The sequence below is a fragment of the Sycon ciliatum genome, chromosome 4 (assembly GCF_964019385.1).
Source record: "Sycon ciliatum chromosome 4, ocSycCili1.1, whole genome shotgun sequence".
NCBI lineage: Eukaryota > Metazoa > Porifera > Calcarea > Leucosolenida > Sycettidae > Sycon > Sycon ciliatum.
Genome location: NC_088646.1, coordinates 6,360,063 through 6,383,540, shown reverse-complemented (window position 1 = coordinate 6,383,540; position 23,478 = coordinate 6,360,063). Strand labels below are relative to the sequence as shown.

At 47.3% G+C, this 23,478-nt stretch overlaps 1 long non-coding RNA gene across 2 annotated transcripts in view; it reads left to right on the top strand.

The window, feature by feature from the left end:
- The window catches only part of LOC135814134 (uncharacterized), a 43,224-nt gene that overhangs the window by 5,780 nt on the left and 13,966 nt on the right, over positions 1-23,478 (top strand). The window contains exons 1-3 of one of the 2 annotated variants that reach the window (XR_010553159.1): positions 8,052-8,357; positions 9,297-9,700; positions 14,546-14,599. This is a non-coding gene — a long non-coding RNA (uncharacterized LOC135814134). Of the gene's footprint in view, positions 1-8,051; positions 8,358-9,296; positions 9,701-14,545; positions 14,600-23,478 lie in introns of those variants that run through there. The other variant, XR_010553158.1, reaches the window with a different exon arrangement.

Genomic DNA, 23,478 nt, shown 5'->3' with positions numbered 1-23,478 from the left:
CTGCTGTAATGTTCTATGCTGTTTTTAGGCGTATTTGCATCCTTTTTGATCTAGGGTATTACACTGGATCTTGTCAGTTACAAAAATGCACATTGCCCTCAGGCGGTCGTGATGATGTTGATGGCGCTTTTAGCCTTCTTTATCAGTTTTCCTCTTATGACAAGGACCTTTGGGTTGTAGATGGAGATTCAGTTGATTCAGTGTTATTAGGAGTGGCAAATAGAATGATGAATTGTATTAAACAGATTTACTCATATTTAGAGCATGACATTGCAGAGTATTCTAAAATGCTTGGCGAATGTACAGCTGTGTTACCAGCTGATCAAAGCTCCGTAGGAAGGTATTTGGAACACGTCCGAGAAGCTGTCCGAAGGCCGGCTGAACCATTCCATCCACGGAATGAGACAACTGCATCTAGTTATCCGCAGTTAAAAGCGAAGTCTTCATCATCAAAATGTGCGTCTTCGTGTGCTGCTTCTATTGATGTACTGCTGACTGAATTTTGCCGACTTTTCAAGGCTGAGAAATTAGGCATGGACTCTGCAAGTACAGCATTGGACAAAGAAGCTGAAAATGCTGCTGCAGAGCAAAACGAGTGCTCTTTAGCCAGGGGACATTCATCAGTTCCCTATCGTGAGAAGTTGAGGAAATGTTTATCCAGTTCAAAATGAATGGTTCAGTATCGTTACCCACTTGTACTGGAAAAGTCGGTAGAACATGCAGACCACCCACTCACGTCTCGAGTTTAGACTAAACAGGCACTCTCAGTTACTCGCATCATGCACTTGTGCTTTGTCTCTTATTTTCAGTCATCCATTTCATATCACCTGTCTGCATCGTCAGCAACGTGTATTTGATATGCAGATAGATCACCACCAATGGACGTTATTATCACCGCCGCAATCAGTAAGGTTTACCTATGCTAGCCTCTATTTTGTTCGGCAATAACCAGCCTCTGTTTGTTGAGTTTTTTTGTTTTGTTTTCTGTTCTTTTGTATAGTTTTTTGTTTGTGATTGAAAAGCCGGTCTTGTCCGACTATGTGTCAATTTGTTATTGGCTACCCATTGCTTTTGGATTTGTATTGCACTACAACTTTAGGTTCAACTATTCGTGCGGACATAATAATCTGCCACCACCAATATTCATGGGATAAGTAAGATCAGGTTGAATTCGGATGGCGAGCCAATTTAATTATTTAATTATGGTAAAAAAGGAAGCAGATCTCTCCGTGGAGAGCGCTCTCCAAGCTGCAGGAGATAGACTAACTTGGCTTGACACTGTTGACAGATGCGTCGACTCTGCTCCTGTCTAACAGGTTGAGGGAAGATGCGAGCTGTGTTTATGATTATTATTATTAAAAAAGGAACTTAGAAGTTGCGACATCGGCGGTATTAGTTATGAACTTGGTTTTTCCAATGAAGAACACACGTTCCTGCCGAACTTGACGCTTGACTGACTCACGACTGCCATCCGGAGCACACGAGGAGCACGTCCCCTTCCACTTGGTAAACCTGCAAGAAAGCACCACTCCCTGCTCAATACACAGTGTTTCAGGGTATTGAACAGGGAGTGGTGCTTTCATGCACGGGTATCGGGTTCGGGGCACTTTTCCACGGGTAGCGCCCGGGTACCCGATCGGGTAATGTTTCCATGGTAACACCACACTGCACCCCTTCCCTTAGGGTGCGTTCTTAAATCCTCTCGGAAAAGTTGGAGACTCTCCGAAAAGTTCGAGAGCTGTTCTTATATCCTCTCCGACTTTTAGGAGGCTCTCCAAAGCTCTCCAAGCTCTCCAAGCTTCAGAGGTGGTTGAAACTTGGAGATTCCCGCGGTTTGGGATCAGCGCATGCGAACTACGACTAAAAGCCATGTGTTCATCATGAGTATACGCATTTTCCTTTTCGCATACGCACACGTGCATTACTACATTCATCACTCAAGATCGCGGCCCCTTTGGCGCTTCATTTTGCTTGACATGTGCAAAATATCTCCGAATTCTTCGAGACCCGTTCTTGAGTAATCCCAGTTTCTTCGACTTCTCTTTTCTTCTTCTTCTAGAAGCTAGAGAATATAAGAACGCACCCTAACTTGGCATTTCCCTAATCGGCTGGCCAAAAAATTCGCTGAAAACAGTGGTTTTGAAAAATCATCGATCTTTTCGCCGGATATGCAATTTTTCGCCCTGAATTTGCCGACAATCAATGTTTTGCTGCCTCTACAGCATAAAAATACAATTTCTGTAGCCATTTTACTGCAAGAGATGACTGTGACTTTAGGCATTCCCGAGATCGGTCAGCAGAAAAAGATGCCGACATCAATGGCTGTCAAGAAATCGCCGAAAATTGCGCCGAATTTAGAAATTTCGCACTGAATTCGCCGAAACTTGATGTTTTAGTGGCTCTATAGCGTGAATGTAAAATGTATAATGTTGTATACTGCAAGTGGTGATTTCAAGTACTGCATGCTTTGAGCCGAATTCTGACTTTGGGCACTTTTGCGTTCTGACGACTTGACTGTTCACTGGTTTGTCCGTCAGTTGTCAATTTCCTACATTTTCCTGCCTCAACGGACATGCCAAGAACACGGAGCACCTCACGGGGTGCAAGCGCTGCTGGCACTGACGCTGACGGTCCCCCAGCTCTCTACCCGTATCCGCAGCGGGCTGTGAATTCTGCGAATTCTCAAGACCATCGGAGAGCGAGGTCCCGTGTGATCCATGCTCATGGGCACATTTCAGCCAATGCGGACCAGGTGACTTCTCCTGCGCCGTCACAACCAGCTCCTCTCACCCTGAGCGACCTGACTGGTGTTATCCAGCCCCTCCTGGAGCGCGTGGAGCGTTTGGAATCCAACGTCGTCGCCCCTACCACCTCGCCCATTGCCGCACCAGCACCAGCACCAGCATCAGCTCCTCTCCCGCTGGGGCAGCCTTCCCCGATGCACTTGGCTTGCGCAGCCGGCTCTCCAGGACTCCCCGTCATCCCTCCACGGCTACGGGAACGTATCACACGAGGTGAGTTTGTCGAATTTGGGGACTTGTTGCCTGAAGCCATGTCCGGCAGTAGTGATGTCCTGCAGTTGTCGTTGGTGAACGGCAGGTCCGTTGAGCTGGTGCAGAGCTCGTCCACTCCCCAGCCCTCCAAGCGCCGAGTCCATGACTTGGCGACGTGGTTAGAGGCCTTCACCTTGTTCACCAGAGTCCTGGTCGATGCGTCGCCGGACCAAGCTCCAGATTTGCTGGCGTACCAAGCCAACATCATCGAGGCCAACAACAATTATCTGACCGACGCGTGGCTGACCTATGACCGTCGTTTCCGTGCTGGTCTTGCTGCCATGCCGCACCTGTATTCCTGGCGGCAACTGGACCCTAACCTCTGGCAGTCCTGCTTCACGAGCCGCGGGCGCCCTATCTGCTCGCGTTGTTCTCTCGTGCACCCATCTCCAGCCCCGCATTGCCCCTTTCGTGCCAGTCAGCCACCAGCCCAGCTCCTCGTCTCGATGGCCGCCAGATCTGCCGGAATTACAACAACGGCGCCTGCACATACCCGTCCTGCATACGGGCCCATGTCTGTCTGTCATGCCGCGGCAAACACCCAAAGAAGACTTGCACCCGAGCGGCCTCTCAGTCTTCCCAGTGACGTCGTCACTCCAGTCAACGTGCCTCGGCTAACTGCACTGCTAGCTGCTCACCCTGATGCCCTGTTTCGTGATTATGTATGTGCTGGCATGTTTAACGGCTTCTCGATTGGTCACACCACTCCTCTGGTATCATGCATTCAATCTGTCAATCATCCGTCTAGTCTCTGCAATAAACAATTTGTCACCCTGTACCTACAGTCTTGTTGCGATGCTGGGGAAACAGCTGGTCCGGTTGCTGAGCCGCCATATCAGCTGTTTCAAACCTCGGGTTTGGGCCTGATCCCAAAATCCAATGGCAAATTTCGCCTCATCCATGACCTATCCTCCCCCACTGGCCGCAGTGTCAATGATGGTATTTCCCGGGAGTCATTCAGCTTGGAGTATGACACTGTCGATTCGGCTATCTCCTATATCATGAAGTTAGGCCGTGGTTGCTACCTGACCAAAGTGGACATTCGAAACGCCTTCCGATTATGCCCTGTTGCCCCCTCTGACTGGCACTTGCTGGGTATCTCTTGGGATGGTCGTTACTATTTCGAAAAAGTCCTCCCGTTCGGCCTTCGGTCACCTCCGTACATATTTGACAAGTTTGCATCTGCCCTTCATTGGGTTCTGGAGGACACATGCCGCCTTCCCCATCTCATTCATTATCTGGATGACTTCCTGAATGTATCGCCTCCCAGTCTTCCTCTTGCCCAGCACCAGAAGTCACTACTGCTCGACCTGTTTGCATATTTACAGGTCCCAGTTGCACCTGAGAAGGTTGACGGCCCCTCTACGGTTCTCACCTTCCTGGGCTTAGAGCTGGACACAATGGCTCTGGAGATCCGCCTTCCACCCTCAAAGCTGACTAAGCTATCTACCACCGTGTCGGCCCTCGTCCAATCCGGCCGGGTTCAGAAACGCGACCTCGCCTCCGTATTGGGCAAACTCTCGTTCGCGTCCAGAGCTGTACCAGCTGGTCGCACATTCCTGAGACGCCTGTACGACCTGGACAGAGCAACTCGATCAACACCATTGCACCAATGGCTACGCATTTTGGCATCGGCAATGGCAGACCTGTTGTGGTGGGCAGAGGCCCTGACCATATGGAATGGGAAGTCATTCTTCCTGGTGGATGAGTGGACGCCAGCCCCCGACATGCAACTACAGACTGATGCCAGCGGCACTCACGGTTATGGTGCCTTCTACAACGGCCGGTGGCTGAGAGGAGAGTGGACAGCCTAGAACGAGAACGAGAACATTGAGTTCAAAGAAATGTATGCTATCATAGTTGCCTGCGCGACCTGGGGTTCGGAGTGGAGCAGGCGACGCATTCAGTTTCAGTGTGACAACAAGGCCGTGGTGGACTGTATACGCTCCGGTACCTGCCGTTCACCGCCAGTCATGACACTTATCCGGGCATTGTATCTGCTGTGTATTGAGCATGACTTCTTGGTGTCAGCTGTCCACATTCCTGGTGTCACTAACACTGTCGCCGATGCATTGTCTCGCAATTTGCTGCAGGTATTCAGGCACCAGGCCCCGGAAGCAGCAGCCGAGCCAGATCAGCCAGTCTTGCCAACTCTCCGTTGACAGACTCCGTGCTACAGCTAGCAGCACTGGCAATAGCACCATCCTCCCGCCGGACGTATTCTACCGCCGAGACCCGCTACTTCCAGTTCTGCCAAGTGCATGCCTGCAACCCATTGCCGGGCGACGACATTACTTTGTGCTATTTTGCTGCCGAGTTGTTCAGGACTCTTCAGCCTCGATCTGTCCGTGTCTACATGTAGGCAATCCGCAACCTTCATGTGGAACTTGGCTTTGCTTACCCGTCGGGCCCAACAACTCTCCTCGCTAGGGTCCTGCGGGGCATCGACAGGTCGTCATCGACACAGCGTCATCGTCTGCCGATAACCACTCCACTTCTCAGGGAGATCTGCCGGCATGTTGCCGTTCCACGCATGCGGCACCCTCACGACAAGGCCATGCTAAGGGCAGCTTTTTCCTTGGCGTTTCATGGGTTCTTCCGTTGTGGAGAACTGACTGCTGGCCTGAGGCGATGTGATGTGACGATCAGTACTGACCCGCGGTCGTTATCGGTAAACGTGCGCTCATCTAAGACGGACCCCGACAGCACGGGCCACACAGTATTGGTTGGAGCCAGCACGGACGCACTGATCTGCCCAGTGCAGGCCATGGCAAACTACCTGGCGTTTCGCCCCGGCGGCGACCATCTGTTCACTTATGCTAATGGCCAGCCGCTTACAAGAAATGCAGTGTCCTCTGAACTGCGCAACCTGCTGCCACTCTGTGGGGTCACGGACCCGAGTGCATATGCCAGTCACTCTTTCCGGATTGGCGCCGCAACATCAGCGGCCATGGCAGGTGTCCCCGAACACATCATCCGTATCATGGGTAGATGGCGCAGTGATGCGGTCCACCGCTACATCCGGGCTGCTACAGCTGACACCCTGCGAGTGTCACGTCAATTAGCTGCAGTTCAAAGTCATCAATGGTAGCTGCGGGTTAGTGACCACACCATGCCTGAACTGCTTAGGTTTAGCTTTACATTGCTGCTGTCAGCACAGCACAATACACCAGTCGTATTTCATTATTACTCTCATGCCATATTGGGGATATTGGGAACGGGCAGTCTATCTCCGCAGCTGGCTCATTTCAATCACTACCGGTCGCAGCTCCTGCCCACGGCAGGCCGACCGTCTCTCGTTCACACTCTGTGTGCTCCAGGTCACAGCTCCTGCGCAGAGCAGGCCGACCTGTCTGTCTCTCTCTCACACACACTATGTGTGCACCGGGTCACAGCTCCTGCGCAAAGCAGGCCGACCTGTCTTTCTCATGCACGCCAGCTGCTCCGCCCAATATCCCTGATATGCCAACCAGAAAACAATGTGTTCTGAGCCGGGTGCATGCCTGTATGTGGAGAGTGCGTTAATGGCTCTATAGCGTGAATGTAAAATGTATAATGTTGTATACTGCAAGTGGTGATTTCAAGTACTGCATGCTTTGAGCCGAATTCTGACTTTGGGGCTCATAATATGGCCGAATTTGGACATTCTCCCAGCCGATCGAAAAGCCGACTATGCGAGAAATCGGGCCGATTTGGGAAATTTATGTATTTTATTTATTTATTTAATGCGGCACCTCGTAGCATGTCAGGACAGCCAATTGAATTGAGGAGAGGGTGAGACCAACCACGGAAGAAGAGAAAAAAGAAAAGAAAAGCACGTACACAAAAGGTGTAGGGATTAGCAAGTTACACAAAGCAATGGGATGCCCAGCGAGCTATGCAGCAAGGAAATGCCTATCCCTTACACACTGGGTGGACATGCGGAGTATTATGGTGGTTTAGCGTGTGCGCTAAGCCCTGTTAACGAACGTGGAACATCTACCACTCATACTTAGTCTGATGATCATGCATCTGATTATGATGTCATTGCTATACATGCGCATGCGCAGCGCGCGTCACTCTCCCACGCGTGCTTTCCAAATCTTGCTTTAGAGAGAGAGCAAGAGAAAAGAGAGACTCCTTTGTCACATTTGCTTTCCGACGACTTGACTGTTCACTGGTTTGTCCGTCAGTTGTTAATTTTCCCCTTCCCTCCCAACCCCATTCGACTGGGGATCACTATTTCTCCGTCACTGTCACCATAATTTCCTCAATAACAGTGTCAGTACAACTCTTGTCAATATACTTATATCGGGTGAGGGCAGTCTATCTCCGCAGCTGGCTCATTTCAATCACTACCGGTCGCAGCTCCTGCCCACGGCAGGCCGACCGTCTCTCGTTCACACTCTGTGTGCTCCAGGTCACAGCTCCTGCGCAGAGTAGGCCGACCTGTCTGTCTCTCTCTCTCACACACACTATGTGTGCACCCGTTCACACTCTGTGTGCTCCAGGTCACAGCTCCTGCGCAGAGCAGGCCGACCTGTCTGTCTCTCTCTCTCTCTCTCACACACACTATGTGTGCACCGGGTCACAGCTCCTGCGCAGAGCAGGCCGACCTGTCTTTCTCATGCACGCCAGCTGCTCCGCCCAATATCCCTGATATGCCAACCAGAAAACAATGTGTTCTGAGCCGGGTGCATGCCTGTATGTGGAGAGTGCGTTAACATGAATTTGTACACTTGCACTGTACATGATGTCATCTGCGACTTCGGGTGTTCGTTTACTATTCTGTACCTGTCTGCCCGAGGGCTTCACAAGTAGCACGGGTGCCCGACTACCCATGCACACCACTAATATTAACCTTTGTTTATACCTAGGTTATCACATGTTATGGGGCGTTTCATGTGTGTCATGTACGAAATGATAGAAATGTTCGCTAGTGGAGGTAATGGAAAAATGGAAAAAAGTCTTCAGAAAAAATTGACTGTCAGCGTGACCAGGACTCGAACCAGGGACCCTTGCTTGAGGCTAGCAATGCTCTATCGAACCAGGGACCCTTGCTTGAGGCTAGCAATGCTCTATCGAACCAGGGACCCTTGCTTGAGGCTAGCAATGCTCTATCGAACCAGGGACCCTTGCTTGAGGCTAGCAATGCTCTATCGAACCAGGGACCCCCCTTGCTTGAGGCTAGCAATGCTCTATCGAACCAGGGACCCTTGCTTGAGGCTAGCAATGCTCTAACCACTGCAGGATACGATTGTCAGGCACATGTTTTTGTATTGCCTAGACATTGCTTCTACTCATTTCTGGAAAACCAGCACGGTGGTGAGTGTGATTGCTCTGGTAGACCACTACCCCATGTACTGAACAGTTGCTCTGTGAGTGAAAACGATATGATTATCGGGCGTATGTTTGTTTGTTGCATAGACGTTTCTAAGTTATCAGGTTGAACAACACACATGATGACCTGCATGTAGACAAGAGTACATACCGTAGTTCCGCGCATATAAGCCCATGGGCTTATGTGCGAAATAATGCAGTTTGGGGATAAAATATCCAGTAAAACATGTTCGTTGTTTAGCCCATGGGCCAATCAGGGTTCTAGCCAAAGGGGGGTAGGGGGCGCAGCCCCCCCCCCCCCTACTCCGTTTGCGCGCCCCCTGTGAAAAAGGGCCGCCCCCTACTCATTTTCCAATTTTTTGTTTTTCACGCCATTCAACGAAAATACAGTCGATAGTCACTACTAGAGGGTTCATAAAGGCACATTTGTGAGGGGTGAAGTCGGGGTTCACCCCATATGTTACATTTTGCATGGCAAGACAAGTTTGGACAATGGAAAAAATGGGTCATGGGGTAACTTTTTCCCATGCCCGCCCCCCCCCCCCCTACTATATTGGTCTGGCTAGAACCCTGCCAATATTCGAATTTTGAAGGTTCACGGAAAAGTGCAAGTCTGTGCTCATTGTGGGTGTACTATACTCTACTGGTAAACAGCACTGACCTGCTGTACCATGGTAGGAAAAGTCCACATTGTGAAGAATTCTTGTTGACACGCGAGTTGCATTTGTGTCTGTTTATAAGCCCATGGGCTTATAAACGGAGGTGGGCTTATATCCGGATATACATGTAGGCCCGTGGGCTTATATGCACGGAATTACGATAACCAGCTTATGTACTCTTAAACCTACCTGTCCAGAACACTCTTTTCAACTACAGATTGCAGAAGAAAAATTGAGTCCTAACTTTCTCCCCTTGTCACTGCAGATGGTCTTGCCAAACCGTCTACAGTCTATAACCGAGAGCTGTCTGTGTCCTTGCCACTGGCATCCTAGGCACATGGCAGACGCCCATTCTGTCCTGTGCCACACACGCGATCCGTGTGTGGGCTACATGCCGCTGTCATTCGGCCGCATGGCTCACCAACCTGCCACCGCAGCAACTATCGTATACAGCGCCAGTGACCGTCGATGTGTGCTCTCACTAGCTCGAGCTCTGGTCTCCTAAAATGCGGCATTCTCACCAGACAGTGTTGTGTTGTCAATGAGACTCAGCACGTGACGTTCGGCTCTCTGGTAAAGATTATACCTGGGAGTCAGCATAGTGGAAGAGGAGGATTCAAGTTCATTCAAGAAGATGAGGAAGGGTCAAACAGGAGCCTACCGTGAATAGTGAGTAATAGATGAATGCATGCGAATGTTTATGCTATACATACCGTAAAGTACCGCCAGAGCGTCCCGTCTCGCCAGAGCGTCCCGTCTCGCCAGAGCGTCCCGTCTCGCCAGAGCGTCCCGTCTCGCCAGAGCGTCCCGTCTCGCCAGAGCGTCCCGTCTCGCCAGAGCGTCCCGTCTCGCCAGAGCGTCCCGTCTCGCCAGAGCGCCCCACCTTGATTTTACAGCCAGGGAAAGGAAAATCGTATGGCAGAGTGCAACGAAGTTTGTACGGTGTGGGAACCTTAGTGTACTAAGGTAACACAAAGCAGGTTTTGTGTGGAGCTCGTGTCCACTGGAAGGTACGGCTTGTCTGCAGAACGTGCAATATGTGTACAAAGTTTGTGTCGTATGACCTACAGACAGGAGACTACCTCCACAATACGACCACGAAAGGACGAGATGGTGGGGCGCTCTGGCGGTACTTTCCGCTACATGTGTACTACATATACATTGTGTGTATGTGTGTACTGCAAAAACACAGGAGACAAGAGACTATTGCTGCTGTAAGTTCCACGCACGGAGCGATCATCTGACGAGCCGTAACCGACTGATTGTTTCTCAGCCAAGTGAATTTTGTGTTAAAAATTACGTTCCAATGCTGTGATAGGTTACACAAGCAAATCGTCTTTGTACCAGTCAGCGATGATGGTGATGATGGTACTGGTGTTAGGGTAATTTGCTGAAGATTCATATGGTGCAATGAAGTTAGATGTCCTGCCATCATAGGCACGATTGCTAGGGGATATTTAAATTTGAAAGGTGATGGTAGAATGAAGTTGGTGGTAGAACTTGAAAAATGCCTTGAGCTACTAAGCTAGAGGTGTGAACTTGAAGGTGAGTAGTAATGTGCATGACTGTATGTGTAACTTGTCAAGGTACTTGGGAACCTTAACAGGTCAATATAGCCGGGTTACACACTCAATACATCAATTATCACAGCACTCCCATCATAAGCACTGTTTTTCTTGTGATAGTATTACCACTTGTTCTGAATCTCATCAGTGGTCAGTGGTGCTAGGTCAGCAGTGTAGTAGTACCGTGACAGTGTGTGTGTGTGTGTGTGTGTGTGTGTGTGTGTGTGTGTGTGTGTGTGTGTGTGTGTGCATGTGTGTGTGTTCCGATTAGCTTCAATAAAAGTAGCGCTATTGGCACTGTTTCCCGCCGCGGTGTGATTGTTTTAATCAAGCGGTGACTACAGTGGAATACCTTGCCAATGTGATATGTGGTAGAGCTATCACCAAAGAGAATTCATAGTGGTATGAGTGCATACATTGTTCCAGTAAAACGTTGCTGTCGTGCCTTGCGGTGTTCCTACAATATTCCTGGTCGTTTTGGTGCCCAAGTGAATTTTGTATTCTGAGCATTTCCTTGCATTGCATAGTCAGTTGGGAAGCTGCTGTACCCAGCTGGGTAGCTGAAGAATCTTTGTAGTGATGCAGGGATTTTCTATATATGATCTTAGTGGAAAGAAGTGATATCTCCCCAATTCCAGGTGTCATGCGCCTGAATCCATCACAATGCCAAGAACGACCAAGAAACCAAAGAAGAAAGGCAAACGGAAGGCTTCTGCGAAAGTGAACCGAAGTTTACACGAATCGGAATGTGAACTTAGCGGGGAACAGTTGGAGAAGGCATGCAGTGCAGTGCAGTCCGTGTTTCCAGGTTGCCAGCAACGAGACAAGGAATTCCTAGGCTTGAGTATTGAGTACAAGCCCGACTTCCGGTTGATTTATTTGCACCGTCGCTATAGTATGCACTACTTATTCCTGCTTTTTGGTAATCTGGTGGATGAAGCAGAGGAACAATCCCATAGTGAGAGTAGTAATTACAGGCCACATATTCCTGGTTTTTTCGAGGGTGACAAGACACTGGGACCAGCCACTTTCATACACGTCTTGCAGCGGAGGCTCTTGACATTCGATGGCCTATTTGAGGAAGTTTTCGGCAATCAGCCAAGTCGATCCCATGTGAAAGTACCCGCACAATCTCATCTAGTTTTGGGGAATGATATCCTAGAAGAGTATGGCTTGCAAAAACAGTTTGGATGCATGGCACAGTTCTGGCATATATTCCACAGTTTGCAGGACATTGTTGACAACATTGCAGCTCATGTACCTGAGTCAAGGGAATATCTCTGTCAAATTGCATCAATGGAGATGGTTGAGGTGTTGCAGATGTACTGTTCCTGCTATGATGGAGGCCTGCTACTGTTGAAGAGTGAGGAAGGAGGTGAGCAAACCTATTGGAAAGAATTCAGTGTGGCATCTTCAGACCTCTTCAGTGTCAGTGAGTTTGTACCATTCTTTGATGATGCGTACACAATACTGGCTCAATTCTTCCTCATCGTGGATATGTGTGTGGGGAAAGAATTGAGTAGTAGTGCTGTGTCTCGTAGTAGTGATGAGTGGAAGTCTGTTGTGTTGGAGGCAAAGAGGATGTTCAATCCATCGTTCTACAAATGTGATGTGAATGAGTTTCGCCGTCGAGTCGTGAAACCTGTGCCACTACAATGCCCTCACGTTCAGTCATCGAAGACAGAGCATCAGTCCACTTCAGTGAAACCACCACCACCATCGTGTATTCCCGTACACTTTATCTGTAGTGTGCTGCTGCTGCGGAACCTGGAAAAGATGTTCGGGGTGATTGAGCACTGTGATAGCGTTGTCTCAGACTGTGCAGTATTGACTACATTTGAGACTGAATCCAGCCAACTGATAAGTGTAGTGCATCGTATCAGCCAGGATGCTACTGTGATGTTCTATGCTGTGTTTAGGCGTATTTTCATGCTTTGCGAATCAGGGCACTGCACTGAATCTTGTCAGCTACGAAAATGCACATTGTCCTCAGGTGGCCGCAATGATGTTCATACTGGCTTTGGCCTTCTCTATCTCCTCTCCTCCTATGACAAGGACCTATGGTTTGTAGATGGGGATTCAGAGGATTTTTTATATGGAATGACATTGGACCTAATCGACACCATTGCAAAGATTAAAGTATATGTAGAGAATGACATTGCAGAGTATTCCAAAATGCTTGGCGAGGACAAAGCTATGTTACCAGCTGATCATTTCTCCGTAGCAAGGAATTTACAACAAGCCGAAGAAGCTGTCCGAAGGCCAGCTGCACCACTCCGTCCTCAGAACGAGGTAACTGCATCTAGTTGTCCGGTGTTAAGCGCGAAGTCTTCATCATCAAATAGTGCATCTTCGTATGCTGCTTCTGCTGATGCCGCTACTGAATTTTGCCGACTTTTCATGGCTGAGAAACTAGGCTTGGATTCTGTGCGTACAACATCGGACAAAGAAGCTGAAAGTGTTGCTGCAGAGCAGAGCGAGTGCTCTTTAGTCAGTGGACATTTATCAGCTCCCTATCGTGAACAGTTGAGGACATATTTATCAAGTTCACAATGAATAGCTCAGTATTGTCACCCCGTGTGCTGTAATGGTTTATGTTACATGCTGAAGACCGACACTTGTCTCCAGTTTAGATTTGACATGTACGTTTTAGTCAAATCATGCACTTGTGTCTGAATTTCAGTCCTCCATTTCATACTGCCTGTCCGCATGGTCAGCAGCGCGTTGAAGCATACATGCATTTGGTATAGTTCACCACCCATGGACATTATTGTCACCGCAAGCAGTAGGTTTTCCTGTGGTAGCCTCTATTTCAGCAATAACCATTCTCTGTTTATACAGTTCTTGGACTTTTTTCTTTTCTTTTGTTTTTTTGGTATTTTTTGTGGTCACCGAATGAATGAATTGAAAAGTTCTTGTCCGACTATGTGTCTCTTTGCTATTGGCTACCCCATGGCTTTTGGATTAGCATTGTACACTGTACTACAACTTGAGGTTCAACTATTCATGCGAACAGTCACATAATAATCTGCTGCCACCACTATTCAGTGATGGGATCAGGTCAGCTGTTTGTCTTTCAACGTGAGTTCGCATGGCTTTACTCAGGTCACGGTGAACGTGGGTGTAAGCATTGGAACTAATGAAGAAGGAAGTAACGGTGGAGTGACAAGAGGAGGAGCTCGAAGACATCTAAGAGCGTACAATCTGTCCAGATTGCTCAGTTTGTCGTCTTGCAGCACACGTACAGGTACACAGGCGCGGGCTCGGCGATGGGCACGGGGGGCACGTGCACCCCCCAAAAAATTTCAATCTGGGTAATTGCAGTTGTAATGTATGCAAATATGCTCTAAAATTCAAGAAAGGTTGCAAACAAATTGCAGAAAATTGCCGGGGGGGGGGGGGGGCTCCCCTCGGCTCCCGTGCACCCCCCTAGTTGGGGGGGGGGGGGCGAGCACGCCCCTGTGTACCGGTACTTTAAAGGTTTAAATTCTCAGTTCAGTAGCCAGTGCAGGATTAGAATTGTGGTGTTATAAACACGTCAGTTCCTAATTTCTCCCCGCAAGCATGGGTTAAGGTAACATACTCAAAGTAGTCGGCCCTGTACTAGCATTGGAGACTTGTAGTTTTATTGATTCTGGCAATATTGATCACCTGTCTTGTGTGTCATACCGCTCATAATACTGATCTGTAAGAATATTGAACTCGGATACTGAACCAATGTATACAATTGAAATAGAAGAAATCGACTGCTTATTATCTTGTTACAGTCGTGGATAGTTGTTTCATTACTCGTTTCCATGTGATTTCTTCCATTTTAATTGTAAGAATATTGATACCTTTAGAAACACTATGGACAGTCGACGGTGGAACCTGTCGGAAAGGAAACTCTTTTCAGCTACAGATTGCAGAAGAAGAGTTGAGTCCAAACTGTTTCCCCTTGTCACTGCAGATGGTCTTGCCAAACCGTCTACAGTCTATAACCAAGACCGGTCTGCCATGAATAGTGAGTAATAAATGAATACATGCAACAGTTTATGCTATGTGTACCGCGAAAACACATGAGACAAGAGCCTCTTGCTGCTAAAAGTTCCGCGCACTGAGCGAGTGTCTGATGATTTGTCTTTGCAGCAGCGACAGCCTCTTGTCTTCTCGTGTCCGAGTATACTGCTCTCCAGTTCAGTGCATTGACCGATGGTGCTCGTGTACACTGGTTTGCAGTTCAGTGCACTAGTCAGTGTTTGGTGTTTGTGTAGACTGGTTTTAATGCTGGTGCGGTTACCCTTAGCTTCCCCGACTGGCCCTAATTGTGTGGTGCCGTGCATAATTTAGGTGTATCAATTAAAGCAGTGGAACGTGAGTAGATCATATCCACCACAAAGTGGTTAAATAACGAAAATTGAAAGGAAAGGAGAGTATAGGATCTGCATCTGTGTCTCTAAATCCTGGGGAATGGTGGTGTTCTCATGGGTGCAGAAACCTCAGCCTGACCGTCAGTTAGTCTCAGGCGAGCCAGACAAGCTGCCACTGCATGTGACAGCATAAAATAGAGAAGTTCGTTCTAGCCAATGGAGGATCAGAGGGTGCAGCGCCTCATACCTCACGGATACGCAGTTCTGTGAAAGGGGCTGACCTACCACAGCTGATGCTGTGCATTCAAAGTTCAATACAACAAGCATCCGGCAATGACCGTATTCGTTAGTATGTTTAGGCCATTGTACTGTATAACCTTGGTCCAACAGTCTCCAGTGATCAATCTCGTTCTTAACTGAACCTTAAATGTTTTTTTTGTCTGCTGCCACGCCGGGCGAGAGAGCAGACTAAGCACCTGATAGTGTCGTGATTTTCAGCATCAAAAGCACAAGCTTGGGGATCAGCCTATGTTGCTGGACAATTCATTTTGCAAACACAGTAAGATTAAGAAGAGGAATCCGCTGTCAATGAGAGTACTTAATTAAGCATACCAACCACCAATCAGCTTGCTGAGTATGCTTAGTTGGTCAATGTCAAGGTTGGCTCTTGATACCTGCTGGATGCATTCCAGAGAACCAGGTCCCGACTTCTTGCATGCAAAGCATACGGTGTCCTCTCGTCACGGTCCGATGTTGCTCTGCTGGAGACAGTCGATAGGATCTGTTTGACGTAACACGTACAAGTTTCCCCGGGGACTTTGACCATTGTAAGCAGATTGAGAGAAACCCAGAGCTATAGCCTTGATCTTTCCTAATGGGCTAATGGCTGAAGACCTGCATGAGTGTGTCTCTTACACGCTCTGGCCAAAGTCTTACCCCTGAATCCGGTGTTGAGAACTGCAGATTAGCCATCATCTCGCCATGGTCAGCCAGGCCGCACCTTTCCATATGATCCGCGATCAGAGCTGAGTGGTTGTGCAAGCGCAGTGCTATGTTGATTGAGAAGACTCCCATCGCTCCTGGAAGTGTTGACCGGGGTCGGGCTGCCAGAGGTGGGAGGCTCCTTGGTACACTTGTTACTTGATGACAATTGTGGTGGAGTCACTGAGAGGAGAGGCACGCACTGATAGGCACTGATACTGGCTTGGTAGAATGCAGGACAAAGCACTCAGTTGGTTGTGCTGATACACTGATCATGAGTGCAAAATACGGAAGCCGCAGCAAACAGGAAAGCATGACCTGGGCCAGCTAAGTAAAATAGCCGCGGAAAGCTGGAACAACATCCTCTTGGTGCCGTTGCAGGGAGCGATAGTGATTGATGGTAAAACAACTTCCATAAGCAGGGAATGCTGGTTATAAGAGCAGCTCAGAGAGAGGAAACAGTGAGGAGATAGAGGGGGGGGGGGGGGGTGATATGTGCAGGGCCAGGTGTGAATTATAGTGGTAGCAGCAGGCGTAATCTAGTACTATACATCAATTGATTAAAGTACATTTCAGTTGCGAATAACATGTGGCTGAGAATTTCATAGCAATCACCCACACCATACAGGCGATAAGACGGACAACAGTAATGAGCGAGATATCACCGTGCTGCTTGTATCATCTATATGTAGTGTTTTTAAAAGGGTATTGAGCTACATGTACAAGCACAAACTGGTTGTTTCTTTTCAGAACATGTCAGCACATGTTTTTAGTGGTGCATTCTTACTGTGCTGTGCTACTGAGCAAGACGTGACACTAATTATTTCTCAGCCAAGTGAAACAAGTGTCAAAACTCACGTTCTAATGCTGTGATAGGTTACACTGGCATACATGTACTTTCTTAATTATTTGTACGTGTTTACAATACCAGTCAGCCAGATGATAATGATAATGATAATAATATGTAGGGTGTTTCGAAAATAAAGACGTGTGATTAAAAAAAAAAAAACTGTTAGGCCAGCATCTATACTACTGTCGTGGACATGGAAATTCGGTCGCATGTCTAGCGGCCCCAGGGCGCTGGCCAAGTAGCCGTGGGTAAGCAGTACACACGCTGCAGCGCACTGGTCGCATCAGATCAACATGACTGTGCACAACGTTCTGTACGCGCTGAGGGCGCTGGCCCAGTCAATTGACTGGATTTCCATGTCCACGACAGTACATAAAATCTGTGATCACTTTGTGCATAACATTTCGATATTGGGCGATTTCTATCCGATTGCTTAAAAATCATTATGAGAGTAATTGCGGGAAGGACCGGAGCAATATTCCGTCACAAAATTCTCAAAAAGCTCCAGCCATAGTTGAAATATTTCAAAAAATACCATGCGTTTATATTTTTGAAATGGACTGTAGTGTTAGGATAAATTGCTGATGAATCATGTAGTGCAATGAAGTTAGATATGCTGCCATCATAGGCGCGATTGCCAGTGAAGTTGAGAAGTGATGGTAGAACTTGAAAAATGACGTGAGCTAGTAAGCTAGAGGTGTGAACTTGAAGGTGAGTAGTAATGTGCATGACTGTATGTGTAACTTGTCAAGGTACTTGGGAACTGTACAGGTCAATATAGCCGGGTTACACACTCAATACATCAATTATCACAGCACTCCCATCATAAGCGCTGTTTTTCTTGTGATAGCATTACCACTTGTTCTGAATCTCTTCAGTGGTCAGTGGTGCTAGGTCAGCAGTGTAGTAGTACAGTGTGTGTGTGTGTGTGTGTGTGTGTGTGTGTGTGTGTGTGTGTGTGTGTGTGTGTGTGGGTGTGTGTGTGTGGGTGTGTGTGTGTGTGTGTGTGTGTGTGTGTGTGTGTGTGTGTGTGTGTGTCACGTGTGTGTGTGTGTGTGTATGTGTGTGTGTGTGTGTGTGTGTGTGTGTGTGTGTGTGTGTGTGTGTGTGTGTTCCAAATGAACTTCAATAAAAGTAGCGCTATTGGCACTGTTTCCCGGGTGTGATTGTTTTAATCAAGCGGTGACTACAGTGGAATACCACATTAATATGATATGCGGTAGAGCTATCACCAAAGATAATTCATAGTGGTATGAGTGCACAGATTGCTTCAGTAAAACGTTGTTGTCGTGCCTTGCAGTGTTCCTACAATATTCCTGGTTGTTTTGGTGACCTAGTGAATTTAGTATTCTGAGCATTACCTTGCATTGCATAGTCAGTTGGGGAAGCTGCTGTACCCAGCTGGGTAGCTGAAGAATCTTTGTAATGAGGCAGGGATTTTCCAAGTGTTTTTGATCTTAGTGGAAAGAAGTAAGATATCGCCATTTCCAGGTGTCATCCGCCTGAATCCATCACAATGCCAAGAACGACCAAGAAACCAAAGAAGAAAGGCAAACGGAAAGCTTCTGCGAAAGTGAACCGAAGTTTACACGAATCGGAATGTGAACTTAGCGGGGAGCAATTTGAAAAGGCCTGCAGTGCAGTGGAGTCTGTGTTTCCATCTTGCCAGCAACGCGACAAAGAATTCCTAGGCTTGAGCTGCGAGAACACTGCCAACTTCCAGTTGATCTATTTGCTACGCCGCTATAGTATGCAATACTTATTACCGCTTGATGAAGACCTGGCGCGTGAGGCAGAGCAACAACCCCAAGTTGAGAATAGTAACTACCGGCCACATATTCCTGGGTTTTTCGAGTTTGAAGTGGCACACAGTCCGTCCACTTTCATAAGGTTCTTGCAGCAGAAGCTTTCAGCATTCGATTGCCTATTTCAGGAAGTGTTTGGTAACAAGCCGAGTAGATTCCATGTGAAAGTACCCGCCCAATCTCATCTAGTTTTGGGGAATGATATTCTAGAAAAGAATCACTTGCGAAAAGACTTTGGATGCCTGGCACAGTTCTGGCATATATTCCGCAGTCTACAAGATATTGTTGACAACATTGCAGGTCATGTACCTGGATCAAGGGAACATCTCTGTCAAATTGCTTCAATGGAGATGGTTGAGGTCTTGGAGATATACTGTTCCTGCTATGATGGCGGTTTGCTACTGTTGAAGAATGATGAAGGACATGAGCATACGGATTTGAAGGAGTTTAGTGTGGCAGCTGCGGACCTCTTCAATGTCAGTGAGTTTTTACCATTCTTTGATGATGCGTACACTATACTGGCTCAGTTCTTCCTCATCGTGGATATGTGTGTTGGGAAAGAAGTGAGTTGCAGTGCTGTGTCCCGTAGTAGTGATGAGTGGAAGTCTGTTGTGTTGGAGGCAAAGAGAATGTTCAATCCATCGTTCTACAAATGTGATGTGAATGAGTTTCGCCGTCGAGTCTTGAAACCTGTACCACTACAGTGCCCACACGTTCAGCCATCGAAGACAGAGCATCAGTCCATGTCAGTGAAACCATCACCACCACCCCCACCATCACCATCGTGTATTCGTATACACTTTACCTGTAGTGCACTGATGCTGGAGAACCTTCAAAAGATGTTAGCTGTGATGCAGCATTGTCTTATTCATGAATCAGAGCGTGCAAAATCGTATGGATTTGAGCGGCGTGAATTGACCCAGCCGATAAGTGTAGTGCATCGTCTCTACCAGGATTCTGCTGTGATTTTCTATGCTGTTTTTAGGCGCTTTTTCATCCTTTGTGACCTAGGGTATTACACTGGATCGTGTCAGTTGCAAAAATGCACATTGCCCTCAGATGTGCGTGGTTATGTTCATACCGCTTTTAGCCTTCTTTATAAATTCTGCTCTTATGACGGAGACCAGTGGACTCTAGATGGAGATTCAGATGGTTTGTTATTAGGAGTGACAACTGGAATGCAGAAATGTATTACCACGATTAGATCATACTTAGCGCATGACATTGCAGAGTATTCCAAAATGCTTGGTGAGTGCGCAGCTATGTTACCAGCTGATCATCGCGGCAAAGAATGGAATTGGAAACATGTCAAAGAAGCAGTCCGAAAGCCGGCTGCACCACTCCATCCACAGAAGGAGCCAACTGCACCTAGTTGTCAGGTGTTAAAAGCGGAGTCTTCATCATCGAAAAGTGCGTCTTCGTATGCTGCTTCTGCTGATGCCGCTACTGAATTTTGCCGACTTTTCATGGCTGAGAAATTAGGCTTGGATTCAGCAAGTACAACATTGGACAAAGAAGCTGAAAATGTTGGTGCAGAGCAGAACGAGTGCTCTTTAGCCAGTGGACATTCATCAGTTCCCTATCGTGAACAGTTGAGGAAATATTTATCCAATTCACAATGAATGGTTCAGTACTGTCACCCACTTGTACTGGAATAGTCTGTAGAACATACTGACGACCCACTCGCGTCTTGAGTTTAGACTAAACAGACACTCTCAGTTACTCACATCATGCACTTGCGTCTGGTCTATTTATTTTCAGTCATCCATTTCATATTGTCTGTCTTCATGGTCAGCAAAGTGTTGAAGTGTACATGTATTTTGTATGTAGATAGATCACCAACCATGGACATTATTGTCACCGCCGCAATCAGTAGGTTTACCTGTGCTAGCCTCTTCTTTGTTTCAGCCTCTTGTTAAGGGGCCATCCGTAAATACCGATATTTATTTAGAAACGAAAACTAGTCGTTTCTCTTCAACCCCCCTCCCTCAGAAACGAACACATACAAACGATGCATAGTATCAATATTTTTTCTTTTCTTTTCTGGACGTGCCCACACATACAAACTGTGCATCGATATTTTTCGAGAAATGAACAGGCGCTCAACTCCCTCCCCCCCCCCCCCCTAAACGACTAGTTTTCGTTGCTAAATAAATATCTATATTTACGGATGGCCCCTAATACAGTTATTGCGTGTGATTTTTCGTTCTTTTGTATTCTTGTTTGTTATTGAAACGTTTTTGTCCGAGTATATTGTTGTGATCTCGAACTCGTCAGTCACTGAACTGATTTTATTGTAAAGAAGACACGAACTTATAGAGTGTGAAGAAGAGGATAGCAGATAGAGAGCGGTGGAAGGAGAGCCGCTGGACAGCTGGATAGTGTATCAATAAGAGCACAAGGGGAAGGCTAGACAGTATGTCTCTAGACACAAATAGGTATTGGACGAAAGGCCAGTCAATAGTGCTAAAGAGTGAAGTCAACCACAACACAGACAATACCTTCAGACAATTATGACAGACATGATACAGAGGATACAAAATATATGTCTCTTCGTAATTGACGACCCAATGGCTTTTTGCACTTGTGATGAGCTACAACTTGAGGTTCAACTATTCTTGCGAACATAATGATCTGATACTGCCAATATTGATGTCATCCCGTCAGGTGTTTGTCTTTCAACGTGATTTAGCATGCCTTTTAATACTCAGATGGTGAATTTGGGTATTAACATTGGAACTGTTGAAGGAAGAAGTAGTGTGGAGTGATATCATGTCACTGTTTTCGCCGGCCGGGTGCAGGGAGATAGGCGAGAAATGATTTCTCGCACAACATGTTCGGTTGCAAATATGGCATCTGGTGTGTTGTTTATCGTCGTTTCTTTTCCTGGCTTCTTCAGTCAGTTGTGAGTCTCACCAGTGTCCCTGTGCCCCCACTTTTCATTTCTGTGCATATTTTAAAAATGCATCATTTCAATCACAAAGGAACTGTTCAGTACATGGGGTAGTGGTCTACCAGAGCGATCCCGCTCACCAGCGTAGTGGTTTTCCAGAAATGAGGAGAAGAAAACCACACTCGCAGCCACATAATGTACCAGAAAAACCTCTAAATCAGTTGAAGAACCGCCAGCATGCGGGAGAAAGGGCCGTAAAACCAGGAGAAACAGCATGGTCAGTGGTGAACATGGGTGACTGGGCAGCAGGGGAGCGCCTGAAACAATGACTCCCTATATTTCTAGCCGCGACCGCTCAACCGGGCTAGAGGAAAAACACGCCTTTCTGCCAAAAGAAACTATCTATTTCATTACTTCCTGTCCGCTGCCAGTTGGACCCAAGAATAGAGATAACAAGAAACTGTATGCAATAAACGGGGTATGTCATAATCATAAGCCACGCACATCGGCGTAGAATATCCAGAAGAACATCGGAAGACACCCATGAAACCGGGGTGGGTGGCGCCTAGTGCGACAACATGGCACAAAACTGAAAAGGAGGTGGACAGTTAGTCATAAGTTATCTCGTAACATTTTTGTCCTTCTTTTTATACACGAGAATCAGGTGAAAAGTGGAAGGTAAGCGCCATAGAGCTGAGCACAAGCTACATTCCAAGGCTTCATGGAATGCTGGCCTGGTACGATATGGGTTAATACAGTAAAACCTGTGACTACCGACCACCCCTTGGTGCCAGCAAAAGCGGTCTTTAGTAGCAGGTGGTCTTTAGTTAGAGGTTTGCACCACGTCACCATATATGGATCCCATTATATGATATGTATATCAAAATGCAGCTAATACAATTCCCCAAGACTTGCGCAATGCCATTCTTATTTCAGGTCAAACAACACTTGGAGAGAAAGACGGAGAGATGGAGAGAGACAGAGAGAGAGAGAGAGAGAGAGAGAGAGAGAGAAGATTAATTTTTTTGCGGACATCAAATTCGGCTTCTACGTCTGAAGCCAGGAGTCAAACGTTCCCTGTGGAAGTTTCGTTTTGCGCTGGGCTTCAAATTTGTTCATGCGATCAATCGTACCGACTGTCCTTGTTGCGACTTCTCGATTGCTTGAACGCGACCCTTCAGCATCAGGACCTTGCGGTGCTGCTTTGTTTCTGGATTCCTTGACGCCATCGTCGATTCGCCGGTCTGTATGACTGGGGTGACAGAGCCGCTCAGTCTTCGTTTCTGCTCCGAATAGTCACTGTTGAAAACATCGATCAGAGAGCGCTTTCGATGCGCTCTCCAAGACGTTTCCTATCATGTCTATTCTTAACAGAGCTTGAATTTCTGACAGGTGTAGTGCAATCCACACCGACTCCACAGTCAAAATGACCTGCGTTCATTTCTTCAGCTGTGGTACCGAAAGATTCCTTTCAGGACCACGGAAAATCATCAAAATTTCAAGAAGGAGCTTCGAGCAACATTTGATTTCCTACATCGCGGTCGCTAGTTACGGGTCAAATATCGTCTTTGGGACAAGAAAAGGCGGTCGCTGGTCGCGTTCAGCAGGTAGTCGCTAGTCACAGTGAATTTTGAATGTGAGACCGTCCGTGCCTGGTGAAGTGGTCGGTAGTACCAGGCTGGTCGCTAGTCACGGTGGTCGTTAGTTACAGGTTTTACTGTAGTTTAGTTGGTGGACTCGATCGTAGAACTTGTGCCCACACTTTTCCATACAACAAATTTTCCTTGGGTCACCATCTGAGTTCTTAAAATCAGGTGTAATAATGCTCCGCCATCATTGTGCTGCGCCTTCTCGGCTGGCTAAAGGGAACCTCTTTGTGACACTTGCCTTTAGATTGTCTGGGATTGATTACTGACTAAGGAAATGCCGAGCTCTTAGGATTTTATCATTTTCATCGCCTACGTTGTAGTCCTGATTGTAAACGACTGTAAGACATGTATATAT